The sequence below is a fragment of the Pseudophryne corroboree genome, unplaced genomic scaffold (assembly GCF_028390025.1).
Source record: "Pseudophryne corroboree isolate aPseCor3 unplaced genomic scaffold, aPseCor3.hap2 scaffold_802, whole genome shotgun sequence".
NCBI lineage: Eukaryota > Metazoa > Chordata > Amphibia > Anura > Myobatrachidae > Pseudophryne > Pseudophryne corroboree.
This window is the reverse complement of record NW_026970381.1, coordinates 15067-28285: the sequence shown is the minus strand read 5'-3', so window position 1 is coordinate 28285 and position 13219 is coordinate 15067.

Genomic DNA, 13219 nt, shown 5'->3' with positions numbered 1-13219 from the left:
TTTAATCACTCAATTGGATTTTTTTTGCCAGCATATTTCTTTTTCTCTGCAACCCACTGCTAAATTGTGCTTCCTAGCTGTTTTTATAAAATCACTGAATCAATTCTAACTCTGATTACATCAGAGAAGGCCAGGTACCCTACATCATAACAGGGGGTTTGAAATTTTGACTTGTCTACTTAAAGATCACCAAAATCTGATAAGGTCAATTACGTCCCTGGTTGGGATTGAACCACCAACCTTTTGGTTAGTAGCCGGACACACTAACCGATTGCGCCACAGAGACACTTCGCAAAAAGTACATACTGACAAAGGCTAATAAGCATACATCTAGAACGTTTCCTAGAAAAACTTTAAAAAGTCAATAATCTGGAGAGTTTTTGTAAAATGTTTCTTCCATCAACCAACGAAGAAACACATTGGTACTTTCCCATGATGAGTGAGTGCTTCAGGATCTCTTGCACTTACATGTGCAGCAGAGTACTGCAATGGAAGCATGCTGGGCCCATAACCCAGAGGTAGGCAGATTGAAACTATCCTTTGCTATATGCATTTTTTTTGTTAATTTTAGTAATCAAAACTGGGATTGATATTTTTGCTCTTTTATTTTTACTTGAAGTACAATAACTTTTACCATTTTAATTTGTTTGAATAGTATATTGACAGTATAGTTTTCTTTAAAAAAATCCACTTAATTTTCTTTACCCTATTATTAAAAGGGTAATTGACAAAAACAAACTACATTGTCACCAGAAGAGCAATACAAAATGTACAAGTGATATATTAAAATCATCTTTCCAGCTTGAATCTCAATGATGCATTGGGGCAACGATTTTGTGAGAAACATCTTCACCCTTAAATAAAGATTTTCTTAATTCCTTACCTGTGTGCTAATTAGATATCACCTTGTTTTCACATTAAACAGACTTCCACATGAGAAAGCAGCAAGGATGCAGTGGCGTTAATGTTTCCTGGTGTTAATCTGTATTATTTCAGTAGAAATTGAAATGAGGATGCATCTTGCTGCCTTTCCAATGAAGCAAATTTAATTTAGTAATAGGTGAAAAACCATCCCTACAAAGGTGTTAATCAGAGACTTGGCTTTGTGGACACTTTTCAGAGAACAAATTTGTTAGCATAAAAATAAAGCCAGAAAATTAAGAGCTGTTTAATTACTCAATTGGATTTTTTTGCCAGCATATTTCTTTTTCTCTGCAACCCACTGCTAAATTGTGCTTCCTAGCTGTTTTTATAAAATCACTGAATCAAATCTAACTCTGATTACATCAGAGAAAGCAAGGTACCCTACACCATAAGAGGGGGTTTGAAATTTTGACTTGTCTACTTAAAGATCACCAAAATCTGATAACAAGGTCAATTACGTCCCTGGGTGGGATTGAACCACCAACCTTTTAGTTTATAGCCGTACACACTAACTGATTGCGCCTCAGAGACACTTTGCAAAAGTACATACTGACAAAGGCTAATAAGCATTCATCTAAAACGTTTCCTAGAAAAACTTTAAAAAGTCAATAATCTGGAGAGTTTTTGTAAGATGTTTCTTCCATCCACCAACGAAGAAACACATTGGTACTTTCCCATGATGAGTGAGTGCTTCAGGATCTCTTGCACTTACATGTGCAGCAGAGTACTGCAATGGAAGCATGCTGGGCCCATAACCCAGAGGTAGGCAGATTAAAACTATCCTCTGCTATATGCATTTTATTTGTTAATTAAAGTAATCCAAAACTGGGATTGATATTTTTGCTCTTTTATTTTTCATTAAAGTACAATAACTTTTACCATTTTAATTTGTTTTAATAGTATATTGAAAGTATTGTTTTCTTTTAAAAATCCACTTAATTTTCTTTACCCTATTATTAAAATGGTAATTGACAAAAACAAACTACATTGTCACCAGAAGAGCAATACAAAATGTACAAGTGATATATTAAAATCATCTTTCCAGCTTGAATTTCAATGATGCATTGGGGCAACGATTTTGTGAGAAACATTTTCACCCTTAAATAAAGATTTTCTTAATTCCTTACCTGTGTGCTAATTAGATATCACCTTGTTTTCACATTAAACAGACTTCCACATGAGAAAGCAGCAAGGATGCAGTGGCGTTAATGTTTCCTGGTGTCAACCTGTATTATTTCAGTAGACATTGAAATGAGGATGCATCTTGCTGCCTTTCCAATGAAGCAAGTTTAATTTAGTAATAGGTGAAAAACCATCCTTACAAAGGTGTTAATCAGAGACTTGGCTTTGTGGACACTTTTCAGAGAACAAATTTGTTAGCATAAAAATAAAGCCAGAAAATGAAGAGCTGTTTAATCACTCAATTGGATTTTTTTGCCAGCATATTTCTTTTTCTCTGCAACCCACTGCTAAATTGTGCTTCCTAGCTGTTTTCATAAAATCACTGAATCAAATCTAACTCTGATTACATCAGAGAAGGCCAGGTACCCTACACCATAAGAGGGGGTTTGAAATTTTGACTTGTCTACTTAAAGATCACCAAAATCTGATAACAAGGTCAATTACGTCCCTGGGTGGGATTGAACCACCAACCTTTTGGTTTATAGCCGTACACACTAACTGATTGCGCCACAGAGACACTTTGCAAAAGTACATACTGACAAAGGCTAATAAGCATTCATCTAAAACGTTTCCTAGAAAAACTTTAAAAAGTCAATAATCTGGAGAGTTTTTGTAAGATGTTTCTTCCATCCACCAACGAAGAAACACATTGGTACTTTCCCATGATGACTGAGTGCTTCAGGATCTCTTGCACTTACATGTGCAGCAGAGTACTGCAATGGAAGCATGCTGGGCCCATAACCCAGAGGTAGGCAGATTAAAACTATCCTCTGCTATATGCATTTTTTTTGTTAATTAAAGTAATCCAAAACTGGGATTGATATTTTTGCTCTTTTATTTTTCATTAAAGTACAATAACTTTTACCATTTTAATTTGTTTTAATAGTATATTGAAAGTATTGTTTTCTTTTAAAAATCCACTTAATTTTCTTTACCCTATTATTAAAATGGTAATTGACAAAAACAAACTACATTGTCACCAGAAGAGCAATACAAATTGTACAAGTGATATATTAAAATCATCTTTCCAGCTTGAATTTCAATGATGCATTGGGGCAACGATTTTGTGAGAAACATTTTCACCCTTAAATAAAGATTTTCTTAATTCCTTACCTGTGTGCTAATTAGATATCACCTTGTTTTCACATTAAACAGACTTCCACATGAGAAAGCAGCAAGGATGCAGTGGCGTTAATGTTTCCTGGTGTCAACCTGTATTATTTCAGTAGACATTGAAATGAGGATGCATCTTGCTGCCTTTCCAATGAAGCAAATTTAATTTAGTAATAGGTGAAAAACCATCCTTACAAAGGTGTTAATCAGAGACTTGGCTTTGTGGACACTTTTCAGAGAACAAATTTGTTAGCATAAAAATAAAGCCAGAAAATGAAGAGCTGTTTAATCACTCAATTGGATTTTTTTGCCAGCATATTTCTTTTTCTCTGCAACCCACTGCTAAATTGTGCTTCCTAGCTGTTTTTATAAAATCACTGAATCAAATCTAACTCTGATTACATCAGAGAAGGCCAGGTACCCTACACCATAAGAGGGGGTTTGAAATTTTGACTTGTCTACTTAAAGATCACCAAAATCTGATAACAAGGTCAATTACGTCCCTGGGTGGGATTGAACCACCAACCTTTTGGTTAATAGCCATATACACTAACCGATTGCGCCACAGAGACACTTTGCAAAAAGTACATACTGACAAAGTCTAATAAGCATACATCTAGAACGTTTCCTAGAAAAACTTTAAAAAGTCAATAATCTGGAGAGTTTTTGTAAGATGTTTCTTCCATCAACCAATGAAGAAACACATTGGTACTTTCCCATGATGAGTGAGTGCTTCTGGATCTCTTGCACTTACATGTGCAGCAGAGTACTGCAATGGAAGCATGCTGGGCCCATAACCCAGAGGTAGGCAGATTGAAACTATCCTTTGCTATATGCATTTTTTTTTGTTAATTTAAGTAATCAAAACTGGGATTGATATTTTTGCTCTTTTATTATTACTTAAAGTACAATAACTTTTACCATTTTAATTTGTTTTAATAGTATATTGACAGTATAGTTTTCTTTAAAAAATCCACTTAATTTTCTTTACCCTATTATTAAAAGGGTAATTGACAAAAACAAACTACATTGTCACCAGAAGAGCAATACAAAATGTACAAGTGATATATTAAAATCATATTTCCAGCTTGAATTTCAATGATGCATTGGGGCAACGATTTTGTGAGAAACATCTTCACCCTTAAATAAAGATTTTCTTAATTCCTTACCTGTGTGCTAATTAGATATCACCTTGTTTTCACATTAAACAGACTTCTACATGAGAAAGCAGCAAGGATGCAGTGGCGTTAATGTTTCCTGGTGTCAACCTGTATTATTTCAGTAGACATTGAAATGAGGATGCATCTTGCTGCCTTTCCAATGAAGCAAGTTTAATTTAGTAATAGGTGAAAAACCATCCCTACAAAGGTGTTAATCAGAGACTTGGCTTTGTGGACACTTTTCAGAGAACAAATTTGTTAGCATAAAAATAAAGCCAGAAAATGAAGAGCTGTTTAATCACTCAATTGGATTTTTTTTGCCAGCATATTTCTTTTTCTCTGCAACCCACTGCTAAATTGTGCTTCCTAGCTGTTTTTATAAAATCACTGAATCAATTCTAACTCTGATTACATCAGAGAAGGCCAGGTACCCTACATCATAACAGGGGGTTTGAAATTTTGACTTGTCTACTTAAAGATCACCAAAATCTGATAAGGTCAATTACGTCCCTGGTTGGGATTGAACCACCAACCTTTTGGTTAGTAGCCGGACACACTAACCGATTGCGCCACAGAGACACTTCGCAAAAAGTACATACTGACAAAGGCTAATAAGCATACATCTAGAACGTTTCCTAGAAAAACTTTAAAAAGTCAATAATCTGGAGAGTTTTTGTAAAATGTTTCTTCCATCAACCAACGAAGAAACACATTGGTACTTTCCCATGATGAGTGAGTGCTTCAGGATCTCTTGCACTTACATGTGCAGCAGAGTACTGCAATGGAAGCATGCTGGGCCCATAACCCAGAGGTAGGCAGATTGAAACTATCCTTTGCTATATGCATTTTTTTTGTTAATTTTAGTAATCAAAACTGGGATTGATATTTTTGCTCTTTTATTTTTACTTGAAGTACAATAACTTTTACCATTTTAATTTGTTTGAATAGTATATTGACAGTATAGTTTTCTTTAAAAAAATCCACTTAATTTTCTTTACCCTATTATTAAAAGGGTAATTGACAAAAACAAACTACATTGTCACCAGAAGAGCAATACAAAATGTACAAGTGATATATTAAAATCATCTTTCCAGCTTGAATCTCAATGATGCATTGGGGCAACGATTTTGTGAGAAACATCTTCACCCTTAAATAAAGATTTTCTTAATTCCTTACCTGTGTGCTAATTAGATATCACCTTGTTTTCACATTAAACAGACTTCCACATGAGAAAGCAGCAAGGATGCAGTGGCGTTAATGTTTCCTGGTGTTAATCTGTATTATTTCATTAGAAATTGAAATGAGGATGCATCTTGCTGCCTTTCCAATGAAGCAAATTTAATTTAGTAATAGGTGAAAAACCATCCCTACAAAGGTGTTAATCAGAGACTTGGCTTTGTGGACACTTTTCAGAGAACAAATTTGTTAGCATAAAAATAAAGCCAGAAAATTAAGAGCTGTTTAATTACTCAATTGGATTTTTTTGCCAGCATATTTCTTTTTCTCTGCAACCCACTGCTAAATTGTGCTTCCTAGCTGTTTTTATAAAATCACTGAATCAAATCTAACTCTGATTACATCAGAGAAAGCAAGGTACCCTACACCATAAGAGGGGGTTTGAAATTTTGACTTGTCTACTTAAAGATCACCAAAATCTGATAACAAGGTCAATTACGTCCCTGGGTGGGATTGAACCACCAACCTTTTAGTTTATAGCCGTACACACTAACTGATTGCGCCTCAGAGACACTTTGCAAAAGTACATACTGACAAAGGCTAATAAGCATTCATCTAAAACGTTTCCTAGAAAAACTTTAAAAAGTCAATAATCTGGAGAGTTTTTGTAAGATGTTTCTTCCATCCACCAACGAAGAAACACATTGGTACTTTCCCATGATGAGTGAGTGCTTCAGGATCTCTTGCACTTACATGTGCAGCAGAGTACTGCAATGGAAGCATGCTGGGCCCATAACCCAGAGGTAGGCAGATTAAAACTATCCTCTGCTATATGCATTTTATTTGTTAATTAAAGTAATCCAAAACTGGGATTGATATTTTTGCTCTTTTATTTTTCATTAAAGTACAATAACTTTTACCATTTTAATTTGTTTTAATAGTATATTGAAAGTATTGTTTTCTTTTAAAAATCCACTTAATTTTCTTTACCCTATTATTAAAATGGTAATTGACAAAAACAAACTACATTGTCACCAGAAGAGCAATACAAAATGTACAAGTGATATATTAAAATCATCTTTCCAGCTTGAATTTCAATGATGCATTGGGGCAACGATTTTGTGAGAAACATTTTCACCCTTAAATAAAGATTTTCTTAATTCCTTACCTGTGTGCTAATTAGATATCACCTTGTTTTCACATTAAACAGACTTCCACATGAGAAAGCAGCAAGGATGCAGTGGCGTTAATGTTTCCTGGTGTCAACCTGTATTATTTCAGTAGACATTGAAATGAGGATGCATCTTGCTGCCTTTCCAATGAAGCAAGTTTAATTTAGTAATAGGTGAAAAACCATCCTTACAAAGGTGTTAATCAGAGACTTGGCTTTGTGGACACTTTTCAGAGAACAAATTTGTTAGCATAAAAATAAAGCCAGAAAATGAAGAGCTGTTTAATCACTCAATTGGATTTTTTTGCCAGCATATTTCTTTTTCTCTGCAACCCACTGCTAAATTGTGCTTCCTAGCTGTTTTCATAAAATCACTGAATCAAATCTAACTCTGATTACATCAGAGAAGGCCAGGTACCCTACACCATAAGAGGGGGTTTGAAATTTTGACTTGTCTACTTAAAGATCACCAAAATCTGATAACAAGGTCAATTACGTCCCTGGGTGGGATTGAACCACCAACCTTTTGGTTTATAGCCGTACACACTAACTGATTGCGCCACAGAGACACTTTGCAAAAGTACATACTGACAAAGGCTAATAAGCATTCATCTAAAACGTTTCCTAGAAAAACTTTAAAAAGTCAATAATCTGGAGAGTTTTTGTAAGATGTTTCTTCCATCCACCAACGAAGAAACACATTGGTACTTTCCCATGATGACTGAGTGCTTCAGGATCTCTTGCACTTACATGTGCAGCAGAGTACTGCAATGGAAGCATGCTGGGCCCATAACCCAGAGGTAGGCAGATTAAAACTATCCTCTGCTATATGCATTTTTTTTGTTAATTAAAGTAATCCAAAACTGGGATTGATATTTTTGCTCTTTTATTTTTCATTAAAGTACAATAACTTTTACCATTTTAATTTGTTTTAATAGTATATTGAAAGTATTGTTTTCTTTTAAAAATCCACTTAATTTTCTTTACCCTATTATTAAAATGGTAATTGACAAAAACAAACTACATTGTCACCAGAAGAGCAATACAAATTGTACAAGTGATATATTAAAATCATCTTTCCAGCTTGAATTTCAATGATGCATTGGGGCAACGATTTTGTGAGAAACATTTTCACCCTTAAATAAAGATTTTCTTAATTCCTTACCTGTGTGCTAATTAGATATCACCTTGTTTTCACATTAAACAGACTTCCACATGAGAAAGCAGCAAGGATGCAGTGGCGTTAATGTTTCCTGGTGTCAACCTGTATTATTTCAGTAGACATTGAAATGAGGATGCATCTTGCTGCCTTTCCAATGAAGCAAGTTTAATTTAGTAATAGGTGAAAAACCATCCTTACAAAGGTGTTAATCAGAGACTTGGCTTTGTGGACACTTTTCAGAGAACAAATTTGTTAGCATAAAAATAAAGCCAGAAAATGAAGAGCTGTTTAATCACTCAATTGGATTTTTTTGCCAGCATATTTCTTTTTCTCTGCAACCCACTGCTAAATTGTGCTTCCTAGCTGTTTTTATAAAATCACTGAATCAAATCTAACTCTGATTACATCAGAGAAGGCCAGGTACCCTACACCATAAGAGGGGGTTTGAAATTTTGACTTGTCTACTTAAAGATCACCAAAATCTGATAACAAGGTCAATTACGTCCCTGGGTGGGATTGAACCACCAACCTTTTGGTTAATAGCCATATACACTAACTGATTGCGCCACAGAGACACTTAGCAAAAGTACATACTGACAAAGGCTAATAAGCATTCATCTAAAACGTTTCCTAGAAAAACTTTAAAAAGTCAATAATCTGGAGAGTTTTTGTAAGATGTTTCTTCCATCAACCAACGAAGAAACACATTGGTACTTTCCCATGATGACTGAGTGCTTCAGGATCTCTTGCACTTACATGTGCAGCAGAGTACTGCAGTGGAAGCATGCTGGGCCCATAACCCAGAGGTAGGCAGATTAAAACTATCCTCTGCTATATGCATTTTTTTTGTTAATTAAAGTAATCCAAAACTGGGATTGATATTTTTGCTCTTTTATTTTTCATTAAAGTACAATAACGTTTACCATTTTAATTTGTTTTAATAGTATATTGAAAGTATTGTTTTCTTTTAAAAATCCACTTAATTTTCTTTACCCTATTATTAAAATGGTAATTGACAAAAACAAACTACATTGTCACCAGAAGAGCAATACAAAATGTACAAGTGATATATTAAAATCATCTTTCCAGCTTGAATTTCAATGATGCATTGGGGCAACGATTTTGTGAGAAACATTTTCACCCTTAAATAAAGATTTTCTTAATTCCTTACCTGTGTGCTAATTAGATATCACCTTGTTTTCACATTAAACAGACTTCCACATGAGAAAGCAGCAAGGATGCAGTGGCGTTAATGTTTCCTGGTGTCAACCTGTATTATTTCAGTAGACATTGAAATGAGGATGCATCTTGCTGCCTTTCCAATGAAGCAAGTTTAATTTAGTAATAGGTGAAAAACCATCCTTACAAAGGTGTTAATCAGAGACTTGGCTTTGTGGACACTTTTCAGAGAACAAATTTGTTAGCATAAAAATAAAGCCAGAAAATGAAGAGCTGATTAATCACTCAATTGGATTTTTTTGCCAGCATATTTCTTTTTCTCTGCAACCCACTGCTAAATTGTGCTTCCTAGCTGTTTTTTATAAAATCACTGAATCAAATCTAACTCTGATTACATCAGAGAAGGCCAGGTACCCTACACCATAAGAGGGGGTTTGAAATTTTGACTTGTCTACTTAAAGATCACCAAAATCTGATAACAAGGTCAATTACGTCCCTGGGTGGGATTGAACCACCAACCTTTTGGTTAATAGCCATATACACTAACTGATTGCGCCACAGAGACACTTAGCAAAAGTACATACTGACAAAGGCTAATAAGCATTCATCTAAAACGTTTCCTAGAAAAACTTTAAAAAGTCAATAATCTGGAGAGTTTTTGTAAGATGTTTCTTCCATCAACCAACGAAGAAACACATTGGTACTTTCCCATGATGACTGAGTGCTTCAGGATCTCTTGCACTTACATGTGCAGCAGAGTACTGCAATGGAAGCATGCTGGGCCCATAACCCAGAGGTAGGCAGAATGAAACTATCCTTTGCTATATGCATATTTTTTTGTTAATTTAAGTAATAAAAACTGGGATTGATATTTTTGCTCTTTTATTTTTACTTAAAGTACAATAACTTTTACCATTTTAATTTGTTTTAATAGTATATTGACAGTATAGTTTTCTTTAAAAAATCCACTTAATTTTCTTTACCCTATTATTAAAAGGGTAATTGACAAAAACAAACTACATTGTCACCAGAAGAGCAATACAAAATGTACAAGTGATATATTAAAATCATCTTTCCAGCTTGACTTTCAATGATGCATTGGGGCAACGATTTTGTGAGAAACATCTTCACCCTTAAATAAAGATTTTCTTAATTCCTTACCTGTGTGCTAATTAGATATCACCTTGTTTTCACATTAAACAGACTTCCACATGAGAAAGCAGCAAGGATGCAGTGGCGTTAATGTTTCCTTGTGTCAACCCGTATTATTTCAGTAGACATTGAAATGAGGATGCATCTTGCTGCCTTTCCAATGAAGCAAATTTAATTTAGTAATAGGTTAAAAACCATCCCTACAAAGGTGTTAATCAGAGACTTGGCTTTGTGGACACTTTTCAAAGAACAAATTTGTTAGCATAAAAATAAATCCAGAAAATTAAGAACTGTTTAATCACTCAATTGGATTTTTTTTGCCAGCATATTTCTTTTTCTCTGCAACCCACTGCTAAATTGTGCTTCCTAGCTGTTTTTATAAAATCACTGAATCAAATCTAACTCTGATTACATCAGAGAAGGCCAGGTACCCTACACCATAAGAGGGGGTTTGAAATTTTGACTTGTCTACTTAAAGATCACCAAAATCTGATAACAAGGTCAATTACGTCCCTGGGTGGGATTGAACCACCAACCTTTTGGTTTATAGCCGTACACACTAACTGATTGCGCCACAGAGACACTTTGCAAAAGTACATACTGACAAAGGCTAATAAGCATTCATCTAAAACGTTTCCTAGAAAAACTTTAAAAAGTCAATAATCTGGAGAGTTTTTGTAAGATGTTTCTTCCATCCACCAACGAAGAAACACATTGGTACTTTCCCATGATGAGTGAGTGCTTCAGGATCTCTTGCACTTACATGTGCAGCAGAGTACTGCAATGGAAGCATGCTGGGCCCATAACCCAGAGGTAGGCAGATTAAAACTATCCTCTGCTATATGCATTTTTTTTGTTAATTAAAGTAATCCAAAACTGGGATTGATATTTTTGCTCTTTTATTTTTCATTAAAGTACAATAACTTTTACCATTTTAATTTGTTTTAATAGTATATTGAAAGTATTGTTTTCTTTTAAAAATCCACTTAATTTTCTTTACCCTATTATTAAAATGGTAATTGACAAAAACAAACTACATTGTCATCAGAAGAGCAATACAAAATGTACAAGTGATATATTAAAATCATCTTTCCAGCTTGAATTTCAATGATGCATTGGGGCAACAATTTTGTGAGAAACATTTTCACCCTTAAATAAAGATTTTCTTAATTCCTTACCTGTGTGCTAATTAGATATCACCTTGTTTTCACATTAAACAGACTTCCACATGAGAAAGCAGCAAGGATGCAGTGGCGTTAATGTTTCCTGGTGTCAACCTGTATTATTTCAGTAGACATTGAAATGAGGATGCATCTTGCTGCCTTTCCAATGAAGCAAGTTTAATTTAGTAATAGGTGAAAAACCATCCTTACAAAGGTGTTAATCAGAGACTTGGCTTTGTGGACACTTTTCAGAGAACAAATTTGTTAGCATAAAAATAAAGCCAGAAAATGAAGAGCTGTTTAATCACTCAATTGGATTTTTTTGCCAGCATATTTCTTTTTCTCTGCAACCCACTGCTAAATTGTGCTTCCTAGCTGTTTTTATAAAATCACTGAATCAAATCTAACTCTGATTACATCAGAGAAGGCCAGGTACCCTACACCATAAGAGGGGGTTTGAAATTTTGACTTGTCTACTTAAAGATCACCAAAATCTGATAACAAGGTCAATTACGTCCCTGGGTGGGATTGAACCACCAACCTTTTGGTTAATAGCCATATACACTAACTGATTGCGCCACAGAGACACTTTGCAAAAGTGCATACTGACAAAGGCTAATAAGCATTCATCTAAAACGTTTCCTAGAAAAACTTTAAAAAGTCAATAATCTGGAGAGTTTTTGTAAGATGTTTCTTCCATCAACCAACGAAGAAACACATTGGTACTTTCCCATGATGACTGAGTGCTTCAGGATCTCTTGCACTTACATGTGCAGCAGAGTACTGCAATGGAAGCATGCTGGGCCCATAACCCAGAGGTAGGCAGAATAAAACTATCCTTTGCTATATGCATATTTTTTTGTTAATTTAAGTAATCAAAACTGGTATTGATATTTTTGCTCTTTTATTTTTACTTAAAGTACAATAACTTTTACCATTTTAATTTGTTTTAATAGTATATTGACTATAGTTTTCTTTAAAAAATCCACTTAATTTTCTTTACCCTATTATTAAAAGGGTAATTGACAAAAACAAACTACATTGTCACCAGAAGAGCAATACAAAATGTACAAGTGATATATTAAAATCATCTTTCCAGCTTGACTTTCAATGATGCATTGGGGCAACGATTTTGTGAGAAACATCTTCACCCTTAAATAAAGATTTTCTTAATTCCTTACCTGTGTGCTAATTAGATATCACCTTGTTTTCACATTAAACAGACTTCCACATGAGAAAGCAGCAAGGATGCAGTGGCGTTAATGTTTCCTTGTGTCAACCCGTATTATTTCAGTAGACATTGAAATGAGGATGCATCTTGCTGCCTTTCCAATGAAGCAAATTTAATTTAGTAATAGGTTAAAAACCATCCCTACAAAGGTGTTAATCAGAGACTTGGCTTTGTGGACACTTTTCAAAGAACAAATTTGTTAGCATAAAAATAAAGCCAGAAAATGAAGAGCTGTTTAATCACTCAATTGGATTTTTTTTGCCAGCATATTTCTTTTTCTCTGCAACCCACTGCTAAATTGTGCTTCCTAGCTGTTTTTATAAAATCACTGAATCAAATCTAACTCTGATTACATCAGAGAAGGCCAGGTACCCTACACCATAAGAGGGGGTTTGAAATTTTGACTTGTCTACTTAAAGATCACCAAAATCTGATAACAAGGTCAATTACGTCCCTGGGTGGGATTGAACCACCAACCTTTTGGTTTATAGCCGTACACACTAACTGATTGCGCCACAGAGACACTTTGCAAAAGTACATACTGACAAAGGCTAATAAGCATTCATCTAAAACGTTTCCTAGAAAAACTTTAAAAAGTCAATAATC